The sequence below is a fragment of the Thermobia domestica genome, chromosome 17, assembly GCF_964235325.1.
Source record: "Thermobia domestica chromosome 17, izTheDome1.hap1.1, whole genome shotgun sequence".
Lineage (NCBI taxonomy): Eukaryota > Metazoa > Arthropoda > Insecta > Zygentoma > Lepismatidae > Thermobia > Thermobia domestica.
Window position 1 is genome coordinate 137,145,834 of NC_137470.1, and position 11,112 is coordinate 137,156,945.

Consider the following 11,112-nt stretch of genomic DNA (forward strand, 5'->3'; position numbering starts at 1 on the left):
AAAGATTTCAATAAAACACTGGATTTAGTTTAATTATATACATATCACATTTATTGAAAGTGATTTCCATTCACATACATATGGCACATTGATCAGAAAGCTAAATGAAAGGGGAAAAATGAAAAAAAAATGGAACCTTTTATACATATTCATAAATATATATACACACACCGTTATATGTATACGCACAACAAATGGGATAAAACATGTCTGAAATCAAACATTTCAGATAACAGTGATAAATATTTTACAAACCCCTTGTACATACATAACACTGGAATAAACATAATTTCATTCAAAAATCTCCGCACACTTCAACAGAATTAAAGATTCGGTGGAAAACAGTGAAAAATAAGTATATTATTATTATTTACATTCTCACACCAGAAAAAAACACGTATGGTATTTCAGTAGCACTTCTATATTTATACATGTTACTATATGGTTAATATAACTACGACTCTTACTCACTTGCTTATAAATACTTTTTGATTGTATTGAGAAACCCGTTATGTACCAATAAAAGACTTAATTTATTTTAATTATAATCTATTTCTAATTGTTATTAAATATTAATTATAAGTTGATAAAAATAATGAAATTTTACAGTATCTAGTTCGTGGAAGAAGCAGCTATGACATTGTACCATACACGCAGATTTCTTTAATTACAGCAAATAAACTTGTAACATTAGTATTGAAACAAATAATTAGTAATTTATTGCACATAAGCTCAATCCAACATTTAAATTTCACAGTTTCACATTAATCCTGCGTATTCTTATTTTGAGCAAACTTCCGTTATTAACTCTAAGCCGTACTTCCTTTCCTTAATGCTCAATGGAGTAAGTTAAAGTACCAGATTTGTACGTACAGAATACGAAAACAAAGGCATTTAAATAATTTAGAACACTTAGTCCATAATGAACTCTGAATCATGGTGGTATCAACCACAAATTCCTGTATTTATTACACTAATTTTCCTTACTCTCACATTCTTCTACAATATTGTTCTTACGTTTAATCCATAAATTAAGAGTGTTGTATAAAGCTTATTATAACAGAATATAAGCTAAGGTGTATAAATTTGCGTGGTTGCATAAGATTGCGCACGGTTATTATTTTGAAACGGCAAAAGCTATAAACAAGTGAATGGCATTTGTTGGTTAATTGATTTGGAATTTTAGCGCCCTGTTCATCACAGAGGCCATGTAAGACGTGAATCTACAGCTTAACGTGAGTTCCAAATCATATGAGTTCTCAACGGGAATCGAATCCAGGTCTCCCGTGTCAAAAGCGCGTACAGTAACCATTTAACTACGAAAAAGTTCCAAGTGAAGAGCATTCTTTCATTGTATATGAAAAAGCCAACTTATAAATGTATTCAACCAAATCACTTAAATTTGCATAGTTCAAAAGTAAATAAAGGTGATTTTTACTTTTTCGTATTGCAAAATAAATATTGTATTATAGAATTAAGTATCTCTTTGAAGTGAGGATTTTTTGCGACTTTGAGAAGGATAGAAATAAATCCTCGCTCCTGTATTCTGCCGCACTGTAATAGGTAAACGGCGTAACGTGAAGTCGGAACATTGCTCATATGGTGATCGTGTATGCATGAGTAGTTACCCACATACTGTAACAAAGTAAAAGTTCCTAACCTTATCAAGTGGTTTATTGTTTCGAGCTGCAGATTTCAAATCAGCGATAGACTAGAATGTAGAATATTGAGATTTGACATCATCTACTTCTATGGGCTTCCTATTAACAGTACGCTTCTCAATGAGTAAATGTCCGGGATACCAGCAGAACTGTATTGAGGATTGGGTTTAATGTGAGGGTTTTGTTGCATTTATGATTATTGATACTGAATCTTGAGTTCACACTTAATGTTCCTTATTGGTTCATTTTGAACATTAATTACGGTAAGCAAGTATCATACCATTTAATAATAAGCATTAGAATAACAATGCCTATTTGAGTTACATTCATTTCATTGGTAAATCTACTAACATATATTTGAAATAAATGTTATTACATATATTCAGAATATTGATGAAAATTTCAATACGTGTAGTAGTATAAATAATACTATTATTACTGTTATTTCAGTAATGTGCCTTTACATTGTTCGAGGATGTTTTCTACGTCTAAGCACGTACTAAAACGCTACTATTAATATCATATGTTTAGCAATGGACCTCCGTATTGTCAATATAACTATTACCTACAAATTTACTTGGTAATTTTTTTTTTTTTTATTTTACTTGCGTCAGCCATAATCGAAAAAATTGGTACCTAACAATCTTACCCTCTACAATGTGCATTGTTATCCGCCTATGCAAATGAGACTGCGAATTTGTTACTATTTGAGAAGGTATGATTTAGGATTGCTTATAAGCGCACACATAACCCATTTTATGTGTCAGACAAGATGTGTGTTTCTTCGTTCCTCATACTAAATTTGACGGTTTTACCTGTATTTAGATAGCTTCTGTGGTCAATAATATGTTAGTTCCCAGTCTTACCCCTCACTATAAATATATATGTATGTATGTATGTATGTATGTAATATGTAATTAGATTACAGATTGTACCAAGGTATATTCTAAATATTTCACGCATATAATAAAATACATTTTCACTTCAAAGCTTTAAAAAATGATGTTAATTATAATAATGTGTTAAGAAAATGCTAAGAACACTAACGTACAATTCCCAAGAAAATATTATAACTTTAAAATTAATAGTATCTAAGTTTTCTTAATTCTACATAAGAATAAGCTATATTCTTGTAGTACGCTATTCCACTTGGATGCTGTACTTCAACTTACGAGTAATTAAAAGGCAGGTTGAGAATATACATAAAAGTAGTTACAAAACTCTAGCAAAATCCTGTTTTCTTTTAAAGTACAAATCTAATTATATAATTATTTATGATTAAACATACATTTTCTCTAAAGCAATCATTAGAAATATACAAATATAATATTCTTCGCTAGACATTACTAAGTAATGTTACGCGTATCAAACTAAAAGAAAATACTTTGATTATGAATGACGGTGTATTTTTCTCTAATAACGTGGACAAATATTTTGTGCGTAGATGTATATATTCGCTTGCATCGATTTACTAATTGCAAATTATCTAGGAAAATCGTTTGAAAAAAACATGAGAATACATAAATTAAACATACTTTCTCCATCGTATTGAACAATATATACAGCAATGCTATTCTAATTTTATAAATAAATAGATAGATAGATAGATAGATAGATAGATAGAGAGAGATAGAGAGAGAGAGTATATGGATAGGTAGGAAGATAGGTATAGATAGATAACTATCTTAGTAAACAAACCATTCAAGGTAGACAAAAACAACTTTTTACTGGACACCACAAGGGACAAGTACAGCACCATGATACGAGGTGGTGTGACGAAACTATGTAGCACAGCAAAAGTTTTGGAAGCGAATTATGCAAGATAGATGGTTATTTAAAGGTATTGGAAAGACCTTAATCCAGCAATGGATCAACAATTGTTTATAATGATTTGTATGGGTTTCAAATATAAATAACCTTCACCACTATACTCATGGGATCCCAGTTCTCATTCTTGATATCTGAGTATTTGAGATTAAGAAATGAACGCTCATATTTTGCTCTGAGAGATCATATGTTTAACCCGGTAGCTATATGAATTTCTAAAAACAAAAATAGTTAAACTAAAATTTACTGTCCCGGGTATAACTGGGTAAAATTTACCGTTTTGTCTGGGTATAACAAACGGTTTTGCGAACTCGAAATATTTTAACAACCAGTTCTAGCGAACCTTCTGAATAAGCACCACTGAATATATATTTTCATATGAATGAAATTCCATCAAAGTGGTATTGAAGATATAAAACGGTTTAGAGGAACCAAGGAAATCTACATAATAGAAAGAAATTTTGTGTGCGATTTCCAAATGCGACATACAACAAACATTACTTTAGTAACATTTGAGAAACTATTTCATTTAGGAACAAAACGAAAGACATTTCTATACATGATTTTTTAAATAATTAACATTTTTTTCTGACCAGAGCGTGTACTTTATTTACTAAAATTAAAACAAGTAGTAACAGTTTCAATAACGTAACGTTGTCTTTATCAGACGTTAATTGGCACATATATGTTCATAATAAGAAATTATTATTGATATACAATTATAATCAATGTTTACAATGATATACAGTATATACAATAATTTAAAATGAAACAGTAAATTATAACATTACCTTATTGTTATATATTAAAAGTTTAAAATTATATAAAAAGCAACAATTTAAATTGTATATCAATAATAATTTAATATTGTGAACATATATGTCAGTTAACGTCTGATGAAGATAACGTTACGTTAGTGAAATTGATACTACTTATTTTCATTTTAACAAATAAGTACATACTCTGGTCAGAAAAAATATTAATTATTTAAGTAATAATTCCAGAGTCAAGATGGATTGAATTACATATGATTTTTAATAACAAATTCAACGAGCATGGTTTAGTTAGCTTTAGTTGCAAAACAATTAAGGATTAAAAATACGTGAATTTATAGGACGTTCCTAAAACTTCAACTATATTCAGAATTAATTTACCAACTACAATTACTTGGATTGGAGTTTAGATCCCTTTCAGCACCAAGGGTATATGAGAAGTGGACCTACATCTAAAATGAAATCCGAAACACCATAATGTGTTCATATTTCAAGCCCCTCCCACCGGGAATCAAATCCGGAATCCCGTTCACAAAAGCCATGCTAGCAACAAAACCAGCGGGTAAGGCAATCTAATTCTATATGCTTTACTGAAAACCATAGTTAATTTGTAACATTGTTTCTCATTACATTGGGAAAAGAACACCTTAACACACAAGTTTTGGGTTACTGTATAATCTACGGTTCAGTAGAAATGTAGTTTTTTTTTGTTTTTTTTTTTTGTTTTTGTGAAATTCATTGTAACTAAAATTACAGAGCAATTCGAATTCTTTATTAATTGGAAAAAATGAACAGATTTATAGCTCTCGTCTTGCACACCAATTTTAAAGCATTTGAAGTGAAGACAATCAGCGAATACGATTTGGTGTGTTCCACATTGTATTATATCAATTCGTCTTGAGATTTTAGACTTTGTAATGCCTCATTGACAAAAGTGTCCATGGTTTCAAAGTGTTTCAGGTAAATTTTTATTATTTTATTTAGCATAAGAGGAGGAGCCCGGTGAACTTTCCCTTTATTCTCTTTATGTCCTCGGGGGTACGATGACTCAGAGGTAGTGTGATCACCTCCGGTGTGTGGGGCTTCTGGTTCTATCCCCTGCCAAGTAATTTTATGGTGGGCAACATAGTGTCCGTGGGTTTTCTCGTCTTACTCCTGTTTCTTCCCACATTCTACAATTCTTCCACCATCATTCACTTGCCTTAATCTTCCGTCTCTCTTTGCCTAAAGGGCATAATCGTGGGACGTTAAACTGAAAGATATAATTTCATTTTCATTTCTTTATGTCCTGAATATATTTTACTTAAGAAAGGAGAAAGACATGCTTAGGTGCAGAAACATAGGAATAAGATGACGACACGCAAGTAATAAATTCTCGAATGCTGACTTGAAGATCTGTTGCCAGAGACAAAGTAAAATATAAGCTCTCGATGATTTTTGATAGATAGTTTTATGGAATATTAATACAAGGAGAAAACCATGATCATTATGGAAAAAGAAATTTAGGTGTTGCGGTAAAAGAAAACTAGAGTTTGATCGTATATCTTATAGTGACAAAAAAAAAATTAATAACTTGTGCTTTCTCCCATGTGATAGGCTTTTTCATTTTTCTCGTTGTTAATTGGTTGATAATCGAAAGTAATTATTTTAGTCTTTTCGTTCTCTTAGCAATATTACAACACTCATATTAGTAACAACTATTGTAATTTATACTTATGAAAAAAGGAAACAACCGATTTTTTTTACACATCAGAATCCTCTATAGGTGCGAATTCTATAACACACAAAGAGTAAAAAAGTGACTGACTGGACCCCGATCTCCGGCATACCGTGCCGATCGTTAAGCATTACGGTGCTCTCACGTGGTCCGAAATGAGGGCACCGACCTCGAGAGTGAGTGGCCGTTCTGGGAATTGAACAACGACACTTTGCAAAGTATTTTGTTGTCTTAGCTCCATAACAATTATGTATACTTTTCTTATTTGTTAACAGTTTTCTTTTTCAACCAACTGGTTCTTGTATTGCGTTTATAACTGTCCAATGTACACTCATGTCTAAAATGATTGTCGAATATCTATAAATGTCTTGTTGTAAGAATATAATTTGATAATGATTTTGCAGGGTACTTTTAATACTGATACTATGTACATAATCGGGAAATGTATATTTGTGATAAATTTCATACGACAAGAATTTTAAATACGAAAATTAGAATGAGTAAAACAAAATGCTGCTAAATGGACAAGAAAGTTTTATTTTCGTTTTATTGTCCTTATTTACTGCTCTTTTGACATGAAATTTGCCACATACATGTTTTTGCAGATTATACACATATTAACATTATAAGAAATAGCGGGCAAATTCGTTATCAAATTATATTCCTATAACAACATATTTATAGACATGCGACAATAATTTTAGACATGAGTGTACGTGTAATTGAGCTGTTAATAAAGACTTTTTTGAAAAAAAAATACTAGGTAGCGTAGTGGTTAACGCATCGGCACGGTAAGATGGAGGTCCCAGGTTCGAGTTTCGGTCCAGTCAGTAAGTTTTTCACTCGTGTGTTATATTGTAATCTACTTTTACAATCAAGGAGTGCCTACATTTTTGTTTTGCTGATTGCAATACGAATTTTTTACCTAACACAAATAGTCTAGTAAAACATTTTAAACCAAGTTAAAAATACTTAAATTGATGTTCGCAATGATAACATTAGTGCTCAGGAAAAGTAGTTTTTACTTGTAGTATTTTGTGATTTAGGGCTTCCAAGTAGAACAACAAGAAGTAGTTTGAAATATTCAATGATTGGACAGGTATTCAGTGTTGTCATAAATGAAGGAAACCTGGATAATCAGAAGTTTTTCAGCAAAAAATCCTGATAAAGTCAGGGAAAATATTTCTCCTGGTAAATTTAATATTCATTTATTTTGCATATGTGTAATATTTCTCATGAAATGTCAACAAAGTAAGCCTGCTTAGAACCTTTAAAATTCTTGTATGACAGTAGTATCTATGCTAATTTAACAATACTCGCTCATCTTTCAAGATTATTACTATGCTTGTCCGAAGTACAAACGTATAGACCAGACAATAAACAATAGACATGGTGCGAGTAAACTTATTCTAGTCAAGTAGATCTTGAACCATATTCTTACCAATAATTAGTTGGAGAAAATTTTTGAAAATTTCTGCTATTTGGAACCATTTAGTTGATCAACTCTTATTACATAGAAAATAATTATAAAGTAACTGCCGTATGTTATTAATCTTGTTTCAACCCTTCTCACAAAGAAATGGAAACAGTGAAAGTTACTATTCCATGAACTTGAAGATATTGATCGGAAACCAGGTAGAAAATACTGTTATGGCTATATGTGTAACAGTTAATTTTGTTTGTGGGATACGTAAAGTTACTTGGGGAAAATATTCCAACAGTCAGAAGTACTAGTAGGAAGAGAAGAAAATAGATGGTACATAGAATACTGTCCTTGAGACAACATAACGATAATCAACATTTAATATTTCTAGTAAAGCTTTTAATCATGTGTATGTACGTTTTGTACAAGTAATTTGAATCTTCAGTATTTAGTATACATATATCTAGCACATTGAATATAATATACAGAGTTTGTGGATTACATCATATTGGTACAATACGATTAAGAGGAGCAGAAATGTCCAATAAGGACAAAGAGAGAAAGAAAAGAAAGAATAATGCGAATTTGGTTGGATAACAAAAAAAGTAACAGATGAAAAAAGAATTCTGGTTTGGAAGAGAATCACTGCTTTGGAAGAGAATGAAAGAATTTAAAAGCAGTATGTAAGCGTTGATACCAGTATTATTCTGTGCAAATGACTAGTATGATCTAGGTACATGTTAACAAGTGATTCTCCTTCAGTGTAATATACTGTTGAAAAATTTGGCCCATCTTATATTTCGTCTTTCATTCTAAGGCTTTGCATTTTGTAGGTCAGTTATTGTTTTAAAAGGAACGGACTGAACCAAGGCATAATTATAAGGAAAATTGAGGAGGGCCAAGAGCAAGCAAGCGAAAACTATAAACGTAATATCAAGTACAATACAACTTTTAATGCAGCGTTACCTTATGTCTCCCTAATTCTTACAATATTATACTCCTAAGTAAGTCACTTAAATTTGTGAGTGAGCCACAAGTTAGTGATTCCCAAGTAGCAAGAAAGCTTTTGGTCAGTTGGCGGTTGCTTGACTTTTGACTTTCTACACTTGCCCTTTCAACGCGTGCTTTCATACAATCTGCCTTTTGTTGCACTTGCAAGTGACATTTTAGATCCCTCGCAGAGTATCATAGCATCACTGGACGTTCGATTGCTATTGACTTGTCGCCAGCGTAAAACGCTTGCATCAAGCTTGAATGGAACACTGAATGTAAGCTAGCCTCCATGTAACTTCGTTACTGGAAACCAGCATGCGGCATGCTTGCACGCTTACCAATCAAGCCGGATGGAAGCTTTAACAACTTTCAGTGCAAGCGTACAGCAAGCAGTTTGCAAGTTGTCTCTGCTACTAGGGTTCGTTTAAAACGTACAAAAATTGAAAATTCTAAAATTGTCTCAGAAAAGATGAATATATATATATATATATATATATATATATATATATATATATTGATATATATAAAATAGAAGTATTTAATGAGAGGGGAGATGCGCACATCAGATGATTGAGAACTAGATAAAGGGACAATGCACATTCGCACAGTAATAAAAATAGGAAATAAACATAGAAATCAAAATAGGATAGACAAAATGTAGTCAAATTTTGAATTAAGTCCCACTAAGATGAAGTCTGTTATATTAATGGATGAGCATAGCATAAAACGGAAACAATGGGTCCGTAATTCGGTGTAATTTAATACTTTACTTACAAATAATGTTCATAACAGTTGTTCGCACAGATGCTTCTTTGGTGAGTTGATTTTGTAGTGTTATTCTTGATAAACAATATAAGTATTAATGCAAACTATATTTATTCATTATAAATTGTAAATATTTTTGATCCATTACATGTTTTGAAGAATCTAAATGTGGGTTACAGGGACAGAAGAATAATATACCGACTTTGCAGGAACGAGACAACTGTTATAGAAAGAGATCAGAAAAAAGCAAGAATAAGTAAAGGATCAAGGCAAGGATGTGGACTTTCATCTCTCCTGTTCAACGTCTAGATAGAAGAGGCCATGAAAGAATTCTTTGATAAAAATGAGAAAGGCGTAAAAGTAAATGGACAGGTTTTCAGCATAGTAAGGTTTGGTGATGACATAGCACTGATAGCGGAGAACGAAAAGAACCTACAGGAAGTGCTTTCAAACTTGAACGATCAATTGGAAAAAACATGCAAAATGAAGATAAATAAAAAGGAAACCAAAGTGATAAAGTGCACAAGAGCAGGACAGAAAAAGGCAAGCGTATGGCTAAATGGAGAGAAAATCGAAGACGTTAAGACGTCCCCTATTTAGGAAGTCTAATATCCTCGGACGGAAGAAATGAAAAAGACGTAAGTTCCTGAATAGCGCAGGCTAAGTAAGCATACAATTGGAAAATAGGACTGCTAACATCAAGAAATGTGTCATTCGACGTTCGAAAACGATTTATTAAGACTCTGATATGAAGCGTGGCACTTTACGGATCGGAGACGTGCACATTGAGAAAAGCTGAAATATCCAAGCTGGAAGCATTTGAAATGTGGTGTTGGCGCAGAATGCTACGCATATCATGGACCGAAAGGAAAAGGAATGAAGACGTACTAAAGGTAGCTAGTGAAGGACGACAGATCATGAAGATAATAGGAAAAAAGAAGAAACAGCATGCTTGGCCATGTTATTCGGCACTCCGATAGGATCACCGTGTTGATAGAGGGAAAACCAGGAAGAGGAAGACCAAGTATAGAATATTTAGATGCACTTACGAAGAAAAGAAATCATCAAAGCATAAAACAGCTCTCCCAAGGGAAAGAGAGGTTTTAAAATTTCCATGTTGTCCACCAACCTATGGTTGAGAAGAATCAGAACAGAAGAAGCATGTTATCTGATGCTTAGATATGTAATTGAAAACAGGAGATTGAGGGTATACATAAAATGGTAACATGAAGATATAAATTAAATAATTTATCATTGTTATTTAACTTGTTTGTTTACTTAAGAAAAAGTTGGAAAATTTTGAAGTCTAAAACATTGCATTGTTTTAGAATAACTTCTTTTATACATTACTGAATTTATAGGTCTAAAGGTACTGATTTTATAATTACTGGTTTTATAGGTACTGGTCATGAGCACGGAAGTTCAAAGTCTTGTAGCAATTATTTATGAATTATTGGATATGTTTTTTTAAAAAAATTACTCTAAAATTTTCTATGTGATTAGAATATTATATCGCAGTTCCAAGTTGAAATCCTTAGTGGTATGAGGTAACTTAAATTCAAAATGATATTAGATCCCTGCAGTATTTTGATTATTAGATGGTTTCGGAACAAATTTAGCACAATCCGCCTTGCTAAAAGGTTTACATACAAATATAAATTTAAGGGGACGGAATTTAGAGGATAATGCCTCTTTCAACATACGGTATAAGAACAGGAAACTATACTTCTCGTACTTTTGTGAAAAAAATATTATTGTTATCACGACAACTGAGGCATACAATTATGCACTATAATTAAGAGAAAAGCAGCAAAGTGCATAAATATTAATACGTAATTTGAATATGCGATTTATTTTAAGTTTTTGATTCGCAAAACTTATTAGCTCTTATGTCTAATAAAATTATGCTTGGTAAAATCTGTAATGGGTGTTCATTGTAAACATATGCTAGAA